Genomic DNA, 16,331 nt, shown 5'->3' on the forward strand with positions numbered 1-16,331 from the left:
TCACAGTAAGCAGTTAAGCTTTCACGATGGTAAACCATGTATTTTGATAAAATTTTAGCAGAATACTTTAATTTATGTATTAGATTTTAGCGAAATAGTTGGATAACTCTCAAATATTTTTTTTTAATTTTTCGAAACAAACCAAAAAATATATTTGTAACATTATTTTCCAACAATGAGTTGTTTCTCTTTTGTTGTTGTTATAATATGCAATTTATAAAGCCAATGTTTATAATTTTGGTTTCACATTTTTTTACGCGTTGTCTAGTTTCTGTACGTTTTTTTTTAATTTAGTTTTAGAGGTTTATACGGACTCTGAGTTAGTATAATTTAAATTTATTGCCAGATTTTTATAATTTTTTTAATTTCCCGCGAAAATAAAAACACATTTTGGAAATTTTGGTGCATCTACGGATGGATATCAAATGCTGTTACTGATATATGCTTACATTTTCTCAATACAAAAATTAAGAAATTTTAAAATATTTTTTCTTTATAAGAGGATAAAAACCGCTATAATTTTTGCGCGCATCGGCCAATTTCGCGAACGCGAGCAGATTTGAAACCAGATTTTTTTCCTTAACCTCTATACCAAAAATCGTAGATGTGCACGCGAAATTTTTTTTAATTTTTTCAAATGAAATTGCCAATGAATTTTGTTATTTGCCATATACAAAATGCAGTGAAAATGAGACTCCCACAGACACATTAAAATTTTAACAGAAGATTTTGTATTCATTTCAATCTCCAACTTCGAAACATACAAACATATAGAGAGATATTCTATAAGGCATTGGTGTTCCTTTTAGACGCCTGGTTATGTGTTACAAAAATTATTGGCTTTCCTAGCAAATGAAAAGTTTGCTAAATTGAATAGTGTTGGAGGCAAGTAGTTAAACTAATGTGGAATGTACGTGTATACAAAATGAATCCCTATATTTATATATCTACATTAAAACGTACCTATAATGAGCTTAATTATAAGATAATTATGATATTCATACGTATAGAATATTTTGTAATTATAAAGTACTTAACCAAGAAATTCCTTCTTAGACATTGTGAATGTGTGTGAACATGCTGGCCATATCCCTAACAAATCAAGTTTTAATCTTTATATATAAAACTCAATTGTCGTTTGTTGGTAATTGAATCAGTTGAAAACGGCTGGAGCGATTTGGATAATTTTTTGTGGAAATGTTAGTCATAGTCCACTTTAGGTTTTTATGCAAAGAAAAATTGGCCACGCCCACTTTTATAAATATGTTATATCTACGAAACTACTCAACAGATTTTCCTGAAATTTTCAGGGAACGTAGAGTGATGGCCCCCTGTTGAAATAGGCCACACATTTGGTTGAATTTCGGATCGAGCGGGGTACCTCCCCTATGCCCTATTTTTGTAAAAATGCAATATTTGCAACAATTACAAATGTATCGCTTTGAAAATTAATTTCCGAGTCAATGGCGATTGTGTCTCCTACCATACGTGCTTACTTGGGGCATTAAGACTGGACAACGCCCACTTTTTTAAATATGTTATATCTACGAAACTACTGAATCGATTTTCCTGAAACTTTCAGCGTATGTACAGGGTTGGTCCCCGATAAAAATAGGTTACATATTTTTTGACTTTCGGATCGGGCGGGTACTTCCCCTATGCCCTATTTTTGTAAAAATGCAATATTTGCAACAAATACGAATGTATCGGTTTCGGAATTTATTTACGAGTCAATGGCGATTGTGGCTCCAACCTTACGTACTTATTTTGGGACTTAAGATTCGACCACGCTCACTTTCTAATTAGGTTATATCTACGGTGACCAATATTTTGGGATGAAAATAGAGTACACACAGGAGGGATACTACATAAGTTTCGGGGCTAGACAACAATGTCAGGCGTCATTTACCATTTCCATTGAAAAGCTTAACATTTTCTAGCATAAGCGTACTCAATACGGTTTGACGTACCACGTATTGCGTTTTTTACAGGACTTAAAGAATTAATTTGCATAAAAAATATGGAATTTACTTGTGAACATTTTCGACCAACCATTTTTCACAATTTTCTACGCGATGACGACGCGATGAAGCAACATCCTATAGTCAGTAGTCAATACCGTTACGTAGTCTCAGTTGGAGTCGAGAAATTATGCTGTAGTCTGAGACTGAGTCGAAAAAATAACTTGGCTCCAACGCCGGGCAACAATTTTTTTTCTACATTTATCAAAAATGAATTTCAAGAACTTTTTTGGTCCAATTAATACTCTAAAGCAAACTTAAAATTCCATGACAATCGAATTAGAGTTTCATATTCCCGAGTGAATGTCTGCACACTTCAGAACCTCTTACACAGAGTTTCAAATTTCAGTGATCTTGTATTTTTATTATAATCGTAGAAGTTTTAAACAAAGAAGTTTTGAAGTTGTGTATGTTCTTTTCAAGGAATACCTCAGAAAAAGGCCAACATATAGGAAAAAGTTGGAAACTTGTGTATATTTTATTCATATTGAGTGCTATTAGCAATTATTCTTGGAGTCGACTCCGGAGTTGGAGTCGAAACAAAAATGGCTCGACTCCGAAACGTTGGTAGACACGTTAAAGGTTTGCCGTAAAGTAAATTGAGTTTTTGTGAAATTGATTGTACAGGATCTCTATCCTTCCCGCTCTCTACCAAATAATCAATATATTTTACGGCAAACTTTGTACTTCCAAGAGAAACGACATAATTTGTCAGACCACGTGGCACGATGGTTATGTCTGTGACACTTGCCGCTAGTTCTGGAAGGGACGTCCTCATTGGCCGTGCAAAACGTAGAGCTCTATCCCAAATACTGAATTTACATTACCGAAAAAATTTTAGATATGACTACTGACATAGCTCTGTGAAAAACTGGTTTAATGAATTCAATCGTAGCGAACGCTTGCTCAGCTAAGAAAGTAGTAAGGGTGGTCCAAAAACTGCCGTTGTGACAGAAAACATCGAAGCCGTGAGTAAATTGATAATGCAAGATCACCATGACAGAGGCATCCTTGGACATTTCTTTCACCGGCTTACATTCCATACTGCATGAAAACCTGGCCGAAAAAAGGTTTCTTATCGGTGGATTCCGTACCGATTGGTGCAAGAAATTTCAAAAAAATACGACCGCTGTATAAGCCTTATACGATGCGTATGAAACGACTGATTTCATTTCAACAGCGACAATATTTGGTTAAATTTCTCCCTAGGTTTCTCGAATTTCAATATAAGTATTACCTTTGTATTCACATGTATTTGTAAAACAAATCAAAAATAGAGGACATAGAGTACAAATGATGAAAATAGAGGACAAATAGAGTACTTTGAAAAAATAGAGTACGGACATCTAAAATAGAGTACTGTCCTCTATAATAGAGTACGGTTGGTCACCGTAGTTATATCTACAAAACTACTGAAGGGATTTTCAAGGAAATCGCGATTTATCTAAACTTTTAAATCTTTAAAAATAAAAATCAAATGTCGTTCGTTGGTCATGGCATCAGTTGAGAACGGCTGGACCGATTTCGATATTTTTTTATGCAAAGAAAATGTACGCCCACTTTTTTCAATTTTTAATTTTTATCAGTTCTACAAAAACTACTGAACCCATTTTCCTGAAATTGCAGGGAATGTACAAGGATGGCCCCTGCTTAAAATAGGCTACAAATTCAGTTGAATTTCGGAAGGCGGGGTACTTCCCCTTTACCTTACTTTTTTAAAAATGTTATATTTACAATAATTACGAATGTATCTATTTCGGAAGACCTTACCCACTTTTTTAGGATCCAATGACTTGACCACACCCACTTTTTAAAATATGTTACATCTACAAAACTACTGAACCGATTTTCCTGAAAATGTCAGGGAATGTACGGGCATATTTTCTTGAATTTTGAAGGGGGCATATTTGAAAAAAACGCCTTACCTTTATGAATAAAAATCAAATGCTGTCATAACCCAACTTAGGTTTTTTGAAAGAAAAGTTTACCACGCCCCCCGAAAACAGGTTACATATTTTATTGAATTCCAGAGGGAGCGGGGTACCTCCCTATGCGATATTTTTAAAAAACGTTATATTTTCAAAAATTATGCATGTATCGGATTAAAAATTTCTGTTAAACGCTATTTATAAGCCAAATAAAAGTATGATTATATCGGTTTCAGCATACATTTTGGTAGGCAATGAAGTTGTGTGCACCCTAGATACATATTTGGAGCCAAAATACCGGACCAGGCCTACTTTTTTTAATATGTTATATCTTGAAAACTGATGACCACGCCCACTCTTTTCAAAACATTATTTTTCCAAAACTACTGAACCTAATATAAAGAAAATGTTCAGGAATGTCCCGTGGTCCAAAATGCTATATATTTGTAGACGAATTTCGGAGCCTATTATTTTATAATCGCTATATTTGCTAAACTTATGAGTGCATCGGTTTGCAAATTAGTTTTCGAGACAACGGTCGATCAAGAAAAACTATATATTTACAAATTTACTTGAATGGTGAGGTTCAACTGTCCATCAGCCATGAAAAGTCTCAATAAGCGGGAGAATTCGATTTAACCACTTTTTAACCTTTAAAATTAGATCGATTTAGGATAAAGACAGGGACATGGACAATAATAAATCCTAAAAAGCATAAATTGGCGAAAAATCCGACAAAGTCCGTAAGAGAAAAGAAAGGTTACAGACAAAAAATCCTTCTCGGTTAGACAATAGACCGAAGAAGTGATGTAGAAAATACCTATTTTTGAATTTTCAAGCATAAAGTCGATAAAAAGTTGTCATTAAAACTCATTACGACGGGCCAGCAACGCGGACCGGGGTCTGCTAGTTATGTTATAATTTTACCAATATGTAAACCACCACACATTCCTTGTTTAATTTCACCGAGAAATGAATTGAAAATTTCAAAACAAGTCACTCAATTCATACTCTTTTACTGAACATTTGTGTAAAAAAACAACATTCAGTAATAATTTGTAATAATTATTACAAATTATCGAGTACGCAGACACACTTATTGTCAGACAAGCAAATTATTTGTACATTAGGGCTATAACCAAAAAAAATTCCACGGCACACTGTGGTTCCGCCCGTGGACAAAAATCGAAAAATTTATGTCGACAAATGTGATTGCGATTGAAATAAATGTTCTCTAAACACATTAAATTTTTATTATCCAGTATTATTTTTGCTAATTTAGAGCGGTAATATGCCAAGTTAAGTCGAAGAATTTGAGATTTGTATGTGGTACCTTACAAACGAAAAAAAGTCTGCAAAGCATTCGTAGCTTATGAATGAAATTATAAAAAAATTAAGAGGTAAATGTACAATTTCCAAAATGAAACTTATTGTTGATGGCATTGACAATATTTTTACGAAAAAACAAATTCAAAATTCGTTTTCTAAGCTCTTTAAATTCTTTGTAAATGACTTTTTGTGCTATTTTTAATATCATTGCTATACATTTATGTTGAGTTTTACTAATGTTGGCCTCGTAAGGGCAAGTCCATATTTTTTTTTAATACAGGGGAAAGTCTCTAGTTTACGATAAAAAGAAATCCAGCTGCCACCATCTGCCACCCTGTCAGTTATTTCCCTTATATCACGCCTGTAAAATCGCCAAAATTCCGAAAATCTGGAGGTACGTTTATATGGGACCTATATTGAAATTTTTTTGCCAGGAGGTATGGTGTTCCCTCCGAAGACAAAATACAAAATTACATCCAACTCGGTAAAAAAATCTGGTTAAAATCGTCAAAATACCGAATATAGGGAGGTATGTTTATATGGGAGCTATACCTAAACGTGGACCTATATTGAACATTTCTTGCTAGGTGGTATGTTGTTCCCTCAGAACACAAAATGCAAAATTACAGCCAAATCGACTGGAAAATGTTGCTAAAATCGTCAAAATACAAAAAAATCGGGGGTACATTTATATGGGGGCTACACCCAAATATGGACCTACATCCATTAAATTTGTTGTTCTTCCTTTTGGGCTCGTTATAAAACTATGTTTAAAATTTCGAGGTGTTAACTCGATTAGAACTATTTTTGGCACTCCTTTCCATACAAGTGGGACCACTGTGCGACAGTACCATGTGCGGAATATTGTCTTGATAACGAAATTGCCTTTTTAAGTTCGATTCGGTGAAAAAATTTCCGCACCGACTGCGATTACTAAAAACCTTTTGATATTTTTTTTCTATTTAAAAATTTAAATTGGCTTTGTTTGAATAAATATTTATAGAAAACAAGTACGATTCTCAAGGCAAAATCATTAAAAACGGTCTGTAACTTTCGCGAATTCGTTGCAAATGACCACATATTCTCTTGTACGAGAGGTACAATAAATATAAAACAAAATACAAAACAAAAAATTGCAATATTGTCAAAGGTGCATTAAATGCTCTGAAATATCGCGATTTTATAACAAATTGGCGAAGAATGGTTTGATATTGGTTTTAAATTAGATTAAAACTATTAATAAGTCATTACAAAAGGGGTATATGTCATTATCTATATATATAAAAGAGCTTAGTGATAAGTGAGTGAGTGAGTGAGTGACATGTATATCATCGCCCAGACGAAACCGCTGAAGCTAGAAAGCTGAAATTTTGACTGTGGGTTGCTGTCGGTGGGTAGGTGTGAGATAAGGCTGGGTTTTTGGAAATTCGACCTAGAAGGGTACGAAATGTACTAAAAGGTACTAAATATGGTACCCATTGTATTAGGCAAACGGCAAGAGCTAGAGTTCTGAAATTTGGAATGGATATCACTGATGGATAGTTAGAAAGATATACCGAAGGGTTTTTGGAAATTCGATCTCTAAGTGTACGAAAAGTACTAAATTTAGTACCAATTGTATATTTTGAACGGATTTAGCTAGAAACTTGGAGTTTGGTATGGAAATGAAGGTTGGGAAGTGGTGTTTTTAAAAAAAGAAATGGTTTATGAAATTAGTACTCATGTGTACGAAAAGTACTAAATGGAACTAAATTTAGTACAATTTGGGTTTGGGTGAAAGGTTAGAGCTGGAAACCTGAAATTTGGAATTAAGATTACTGACGAAGTATTGGATTGAGATATGGGGGTAGTTTTGGAAATTCGTACTTATGTATACGAAAAGTACTAAATGGTACTAAATTTAGTACAACTTGGATTTGGGTGATCGGAAAGAGCTAGAAACCTGAAATTTGGAATTAAGGTTACTGTTGGAGTGTAGGATTGAGGTAGTTTTGAACATTCGTACTTAAGGGTACGAAAAGTACTAAATTTGGTACAATTTAGATTTAGATGAACGGATAGTGCTAGAATCCTGAAATTTGGAATTAAGATTACTGACGGAGTATTGGATTGAGATATGGGGGTAGTTTTGGAAATTCGTACTTATGTATACGAAAAGTAATAAATGGTACTAAATTTAGTACAACTTGGATTTGGGTGATCGGAAAGAGCTAGAAACCTGAAATTTGGAATTAAGGTTACTGTTGGAGTGTAGGATTGAGGCAGTTTTGAACATTCGTACTTAAGGGTACGAAAAGTACTAAATTTGGTACAATTTAGATTTAGATGAACGGATAGTGCTTGAATCCTGAAATTTGGAATTAAGATTACTGACGGAGTATTGGATTGAGATATGGGGGTAGTTTTGGAAATTCGTACTTATGTATACGAAAAGTACTAAATGGTACTAAATTTAGTACAACTTGGATTTGGGTGAACGGATAGAGGTAGAAACCTGAAATTTGGAATACTGTTGGAGTGAGGGATTGAGGTAGTTTTGGAAATTCGTACTTAAGGGTACGAAAAGTACTAAATTTGGTACAATCTAGATTTAGATGAACGGATAGTGCTGGAAACCTGAAATTTGGAATTAAGATTACTGTTGGAGTGTAGGATTGAGGTAGTTTTGGAAATTCTTACTTATGGGTACAGAAAGTACTAAATTTGGTACAATAAGGAAGTGATTGAACGGATAGGCCTGGAAACCTGAAATTTGGAGTTAAGGTTACTGTTGGAGTGTAGGATTGAAGAAGATTTGGAAAATCGTAATTATGGGTACGAAAAGTACTAAATGGTACTAAATTTGGTACAATTAGGAAGTGATTGAACGGGTAGGCCTGGAAGCCAGAAATTTGAAATTAAGGTTATTGTTCGAGTGTAGGATTAAGGAAGTTTTGAAAATTAGTACTTATGGGTACTGAAAGTTTTAAGTGGTACTAAATTTTTTGCAATTTCGAGAGCTGAAATACTGAAATTAAAATTACTCTGGGACTGTAGGATTGAGGCAATTTTGGAAATTCGTACTTATGGGTACGAAAAGTACAAAATGGTACTAAATTTGGTACAATTTAGATTTGGATGAACGGACACAGCTGGAATCCTGAAATTTGGAATTAAGATTACTGTTGGATTGTAAGATTGAGGTAGTTTTGGAAATTCGTACTTATGGGTACAGAAAATACTAAATGGTACTAAATTTGGTACAATTAGGAAGTGATTGAACGGATTGGCCTGCAAACCTGAAATTTGGAGTTAAGGTTACTGTTGGAGTGTAGGATTGAAGAAGATTTGGAAATTCGTAATTATGGGTACGAAAAGTACTAAATGACTCCACATTTCATACAATTAAATTTGGGTGAACGGATAGCGCTGGAATTCTGAAATTTAGAATTACAATTACAGTTGCAGTGTAACTTATGGGTACGAAAAGTATTAAATTTCGTACAATTTAGACTTAGTTGAACGTTTAGAGCTGGAATCCTGATATTAGGAATTTAAATTACTGATAAAATGAAGAATTGAGGGAGTTTTGAAAAATCGTACTTATGGGTACGAACAGAAACTGCTGGAATCCTGAGATTTGAAATTAAGATTTTTGTTGTTATTGTGTATAATCGTCAGTGAAGGGTTGAGGGATGTGGTTGTCAAAAATACGTATCATGGTACTCAATTTGTTGTTGGGTGTAGGGACAGAGCTGGAATCTGTATTTTTAGAGTTAGGGTGAGTATTGGTGTGTAACGTTGGTATATTTACGAAAAGTACTAAAGAAGTCTAAATGTTGTATCGGGTGTAGGATCGGGTGGAATTCTAAAATTTGTTCTTAGAGTCACTGTTGGTATGCGGGGCTAAGATATGGAGATGGTTTTTGAAATGCATTCTATAAAAAGTACTAAATGGTACAGAATTTGATATAATTTGTTATTGTGTAAAGGGGTTAGCAGGAATTTTTCAAATTTTAGGAGGAGGTTTCGCAAATTACCAATACTGAAATACATTTTTATATCACAAATTCCGAAACTATCACATGTTCGGTTGGGAAACGTGGCTACCATTTTTAAACTACCCATACCGTTGTAGTGAAACGTGAACTGAAATTTAAAATATTGACGTGTAGGATGCGATACGGTATTTCCTTTTTTAAATTCGATCTAAAGGTGTACGAACAGTATTTAAATGAAATTAAACATCAATTAAAATAGTTATTGGTACATCAAAATTTTAAGTGTTTACCATTTTCATATTAAATATTGTTTATTTGTATTTCTTCCCTTTCCGCATACGAAGTAGCGGGCATTTTGCTAGTAACAAATAAAACAAGATAATGCATTACTGAACTTCAATGCATTTGGCGCGAAAACTTTTTTCGCGATAGAGAAAAAATGACATGGTATTTCAATGTAGTTTTTATGCTCTACACCGATATGCGGTGGTATTTCTGATATTTCATCTTTATTCCACCAACGATAGATTTAAGCTAGGCAACGTTTCCACGACCCTATCTACTCGTACAGGACCAACTTGTCATTTCTGTTTGCTCGTGATCCCTTCGAACGAATTGTCTCTGGATATCGCAATTAATTGAAAGGTGGCAAAAATGCATATTACAAATGGTTGGCCAATCGTATTATCAAACGGTTTCGCAAAGAACCCATGACAGCAGTAAAACCCAAAGGACCCACATTTAATGAATTTGTACAATATCTCATCGAACATCATGCCGATGAGAAAGTATTCAATGAACATTGGGCACCAATTTACCATTTTTTGTTAACGATGCAGCACCAAGTTTACCATAATCGGAAGAGTTTAAACATTTAATCGAGATTCGGATTATATATATGGGTGAATATTGCGAAAAGACTTGTTTTTGGTGTCGAAAACGGCAAAGTGCGAAAATGGGCTAAAATAAATATTTTTCGGTTTATACTGTTTTATAAGACAACTAGCAAAATGCCCGCTACTTCGTATGCGGAAAGGGAAGAAATACAAATAAACAATATTTAATATGAAAATGGTAAACACTTAAAATTTTGATGTACCAATAACTATTTTAATTGATGTTTAATTTCATTTAAATACTGTTCGTACACCTTTAGATCGAATTTAAAAAAGGAAATACCGTATCGCATCCTACACGTCAATATTTTAAATTTCAGTTCACGTTTCACTACAACGGTATGGGTAGTTTAAAAATGGTAGCCACGTTTCCCAACCGAACATGTGATAGTTTCGGAATTTGTGATATAAAAATGTATTTCAGTATTGGTAATTTGCGAAACCTCCTCCTAAAATTTGAAAAATTCCTGCTAACCCCTTTACACAATAACAAATTATATCAAATTCTGTACCATTTAGTACTTTTTATAGAATGCATTTCAAAAACCATCTCCATATCTTAGCCCCGCATACCAACAGTGACTCTAAGAACAAATTTTAGAATTCCACCCGATCCTACACCCGATACAACATTTAGACTTCTTTAGTACTTTTCGTAAATATACCAACGTTACACACCAATACTCACCCTAACTCTAAAAATACAGATTCCAGCTCTGTCCCTACACCCAACAACAAATTGAGTACCATGATACGTATTTTTGACAACCACATCCCTCAACCCTTCACTGACGATTATACACAATAACAACAAAAATCTTAATTTCAAATCTCAGGATTCCAGCAGTTTCTGTTCGTACCCATAAGTACGATTTTTCAAAACTCCCTCAATTCTTCATTTTATCAGTAATTTAAATTCCTAATATCAGGATTCCAGCTCTAAACGTTCAACTAAGTCTAAATTGTACGAAATTTAATACTTTTCGTACCCATAAGTTACACTGCAACTGTAATTGTAATTCTAAATTTCAGAATTCCAGCGCTATCCGTTCACCCAAATTTAATTGTATGAAATGTGGAGTCATTTAGTACTTTTCGTACCCATAATTACGAATTTCCAAATCTTCTTCAATCCTACACTCCAACAGTAACCTTAACTCCAAATTTCAGGTTTGCAGGCCAATCCGTTCAATCACTTCCTAATTGTACCAAATTTAGTACCATTTAGTATTTTCTGTACCCATAAGTACGAATTTCCAAAACTACCTCAATCTTACAATCCAACAGTAATCTTAATTCCAAATTTCAGGATTCCAGCTGTGTCCGTTCATCCAAATCTAAATTGTACCAAATTTAGTACCATTTTGTACTTTTCGTACCCATAAGTACGAATTTCCAAAATTGCCTCAATCCTACAGTCCCAGAGTAATTTTAATTTCAGTATTTCAGCTCTCGAAATTGCAAAAAATTTAGTACCACTTAAAACTTTCAGTACCCATAAGTACTAATTTTCAAAACTTCCTTAATCCTACACTCGAACAATAACCTTAATTTCAAATTTCTGGCTTCCAGGCCTACCCGTTCAATCACTTCCTAATTGTACCAAATTTAGTACCATTTAGTACTTTTCGTACCCATAATTACGATTTTCCAAATCTTCTTCAATCCTACACTCCAACAGTAACCTTAACTCCAAATTTCAGGTTTCCAGGCCTATCCGTTCAATCACTTCCTTATTGTACCAAATTTAGTACTTTCTGTACCCATAAGTAAGAATTTCCAAAACTACCTCAATCCTACACTCCAACAGTAATCTTAATTCCAAATTTCAGGTTTCCAGCACTATCCGTTCATCTAAATCTAGATTGTACCAAATTTAGTACTTTTCGTACCCTTAAGTACGAATTTCCAAAACTACCTCAATCCCTCACTCCAACAGTATTCCAAATTTCAGGTTTCTACCTCTATCCGTTCACCCAAATCCAAGTTGTACTAAATTTAGTACCATTTAGTACTTTTCGTATACATAAGTACGAATTTCCAAAACTACCCCCATATCTCAATCCAATACTCCGTCAGTAATCTTAATTCCAAATTTCAGGATTCAAGCACTATCCGTTCATCTAAATCTAAATTGTACCAAATTTAGTACTTTTCGTACCCTTAAGTACGAATGTTCAAAACTGCCTCAATCCTACACTCCAACAGTAACCTTAATTCCAAATTTCAGGTTTCTAGCTCTTTCCGATCACCCAAATCCAAGTTGTACTAAATTTAGTACCATTTATTACTTTTCGTATACATAAGTACGAATTTCCAAAACTACCCCCATATCTCAATCCAATACTCCGTCAGTAATCTTAATTCCAAATTTCAGGATTCTAGCACTATCCGTTCATCTAAATCTAAATTGTACCAAATTTAGTACTTTTCGTACCCTTAAGTACGAATGTTCAAAACTACCTCAATCCTACACTCCAACAGTAACCTTAATTCCAAATTTCAGGTTTCTAGCTCTTTCCGATCACCCAAATCCAAGTTGTACTAAATTTAGTACCATTTAGTACTTTTCGTATACATAAGTACGAATTTCCAAAACTACCCCCATATCTCAATCCAATACTTCGTCAGTAATCTTAATTCCAAATTTCAGGTTTCCAGCTCTAACCTTTCACCCAAACCCAAATTGTACTAAATTTAGTTCCATTTAGTACTTTTCGTACACATGAGTACTAATTTCATAAACCATTTCTTTTTTTAAAAACACCACTTCCCAACCTTCATTTCCATACCAAACTCCAAGTTTCTAGCTAAATCCGTTCAAAATATACAATTGGTACTAAATTTAGTACTTTTCGTACACTTAGAGATCGAATTTCCAAAAACCCTTCGGTATATCTTTCTAACTATCCATCAGTGATATCCATTCCAAATTTCAGAACTCTAGCTCTTGCCGTTTGCCTAATACAATGGGTACCATATTTAGTACCTTTTAGTACATTTCGTACCCTTCTAGGTCGAATTTCCAAAAACCCAGCCTTATCTCACACCTACCCACCGACAGCAACCCACAGTCAAAATTTCAGCTTTCTAGCTTCAGCGGTTTCGTCTGGGCGATGATATACATGTCACTCACTCACTCACTCACTCACTTATCACTAAGCTCTTTTATATATATAGATAGATATTTTGATAAATAGGACGGTTGGCGTTTTTTATTTGGGATGACGACTTTTATTTTGTTTTTCAAATTAGTCAGGCTTAATCCCATAGTCGTTGTTTTAACATTTTATTAAAACAACTTTAATTTATTAGTAAGAAAATTTGGCGATTTTTACCAAGGGGTAAGGCAGGGAAGAATATAGTTTCAAATCTCGCCACAGATTTTCATCAATTCCCTTTTTTTTTTTGTTTTTCAACATGAAACTTTTTATACCCAAGTGTCAATTGATGAAGATCTGTGGCGAGATCTGAAACTATAGTCTTTCCTGCCTTACCTCTTGGTAAACATCGCCAAATTTTTCCCACTAATAAATTAAAGTTGTTTTAATAAAATATTAAAACAACGACTATGGTATTAAGCCTGACTATTTTAACGATATACGTCATTAATATTTACTGTTTTCTTTCTTTACTTTCAGAAGGCTCTAGTTCAGTAAGGCAGGTGCAGCCAATTTCGCGGACGGATGTAAAAACAAATGGTAGGTATCAATCAATTCAACCTTTACCTCGTTTCCTGGTACTTATCAAATTGTAATTTCCTTTACTTTCAGTTTTTTTCCGACTGTTGTGGTACAAACCGGGATCAAGATTACTGTCTGCAATCGCTACAGACTATGCCGGGTATTTCCCAAATTTTTGGATGGTTTTGGACCAATCTTCCAATAAAGCGGCTGTCCTCCTTCCTGTAGATAATAGGAGGGGCCAGTATTGTATCGGTGGTGTTGTTTTCTTAGTTTTGGCGTTATCTTATAATAAAGGAAAACCAACATTCAAAAACGAAACATTTCTATATATTCATAAAACCTCACTTACGATTTTGAATATGCAAAAACGCATGCATATGAAACAACAAAACCAAAAAAAATAACCAAATAAAAATCAATTAAATCAAAATTTAATGGCGTTCCACTTTTACATCTTTGTTTTAATGGGGGAGTTTAGATAATTTAATAATTTAATTTATCACATACACCAATAACTTCTAAGCCGATTTTCGCCCCGTTATGGCTTTTATATGGCCGCTACCAGCAACAAGTTTTTCCCTTTTACACATTTATCGACTTTACTACCCTAAAGATCGCTATAGCCCCTACCAGTGTCGTTTTTTATATTTCACTATGGGTCGTGTTGCAATTTGTTGCTAATTTTGCCTATGAACCGGTCGTCTAATGTGTATCCGGTTTCTTTTTCGTTCACCGGCAGCTAGGGGCACAACACATCGTCGTAAAAAATCAATCTCTCCAGCCACACGAAACATTAATTATAATTATACCGAATATTATGACTATGTAATACCCGATGAAATTGAAAGCGAAGAAAAACCGTCATTATCAACTACCCTGGGACCCAGCAACGATAAGTCGTTGTCATACCACTGGATTTAATCAACACAACAAAAACAAACTAAGAACTCAAGTAAGAAAAGCTTTAAGTTCGATCGGGCCGAACTTTTTATACCCTCCACCACAAATTTCAGCCATTTTGGTGGATTAATGAGGCCACAACATTCAAAATACCGAAAATCGGAAGGTACCGTTCTATGGAAGCTATATGATGGCGTGGACCTATACCTACAAATTTCTGGGGGAAAGTTGTATACCCCCAACGAAGACTAAATACCAAATTTCAGGCATCTCGATGTGATAATGAGGACAAAACCTTCCAAATACCGAAAATCGGTAGATATCGTCCTATGGGGGCTATATCAAAACGTGGACCTATATAAACATTTTATGGTAGAAATGTTTTTTAGCCTCTAGAAACACAAAATACAAAGTTACAGCCGATTCTGTTGTCAAATGGGACTAATACATTCAAAATATTTAAAAATGACGCGTACTTTATGTGGGGGCTATACCAAAACGTGAACCTATATAAACCAACTTTGGTAGGAATGTTTTTTTGGCCTCTGGAGACACAAAATACCAAATTACAACCAATTCGGTGGTAAAATGGGACAAATATCGTAAAAATTCCTTAAAATGACGACGCGTCACGTCATTTTGTATGGGGGTTATTCGAAAGCGTGGACCTACATAGCCCGCATTCAATACCAAAAGTCCTACGTACATATAATAGATTTTCCCAAAATTTCATCCACCTAAGTCAATCCGTTCAGATGGACATGGCTATATCGATGTAGAATTGCACGCTGATCAAGAATATATAATTTGTGGGGTCTACAATGATTATTTCGAGTAGTTACAAACGGAATGACAAACTTAATATACCCCCATCCTATGGTGCAGGGTATAAAAATGCAATCAAACTAATTTATTCTTCAAAAACAAAAAAAGGAAAAAACACCCACCACTCCCACCACTCCCACCCAAGTACCTCTTTACCAATTTTTGAAAGTACCAAAGCAATCTACACTACTTTTTACGATATTAAGAGAAATCTAAGCCAAAACCAAATCAATGAAAGTTTTCCAAAATAACAAAAATTAAGCAACAAAAAAAACTATTGTAAAAAATATTTTAAATCAAGGTTCAACCAACACCCAACAAAAGCAACATACCTCGGGAAATATGGGGGATTCCATATTTCCTGAGGTATGGGCCTCTGAAGTTCCGAAAATTCCCTTTTGTAAAGGCCTGCTACTTAAAAAAAATAATTTAACATGAATTGAATAATTTAACAATGAATGAAGAGTATTCAGTTTGTTCCTACAAAGGCGGGAATTCCAACATGTACATGTGAGTAGGTGTTTCATATTTATTTTATACCTATTTATAATAATAAAAATTGTTCCACAAACATCCCATACGGGACAAGGGAGACTTCTCTCATATCAATGAGTGCACCCCGATTCATATTAGCTCAATGATATGGGACCTACTGCTTATCGCCGAATCCGAACGGCGTGTCTACGACACCACTTGTAGAGAAGTTTTACAAGGCTGAAATACTCAGGAAATGTCGCCAACATTACTGAGGGGTATTTTGCCACCG

The 16,331-nt window shown here is 34.5% G+C and overlaps 1 protein-coding gene across 1 annotated transcript in view; it reads left to right on the forward strand.

Moving 5' to 3' along the window:
* The window catches only part of LOC141391986 (uncharacterized), a 281,204-nt gene extending 267,145 nt beyond the window's left edge, over positions 1–14,059 (forward strand). Inside the window, exons 6-7 of the mRNA XM_073964809.1 lie at positions 13,796–13,855; positions 13,928–14,059. The gene's annotated coding sequence lies outside the window, so the exon portion shown is untranslated. The remainder of the gene's footprint in view (positions 1–13,795; positions 13,856–13,927) is intronic.
* Positions 14,060–16,331: the final 2,272 nt, after the last annotated feature.

Source organism: Musca autumnalis, unplaced genomic scaffold, assembly GCF_047663935.1.
Source record: "Musca autumnalis isolate F117 unplaced genomic scaffold, ASM4766393v1 scaffold_2, whole genome shotgun sequence".
NCBI classification, from domain to species: Eukaryota; Metazoa; Arthropoda; class Insecta; order Diptera; family Muscidae; genus Musca; species Musca autumnalis.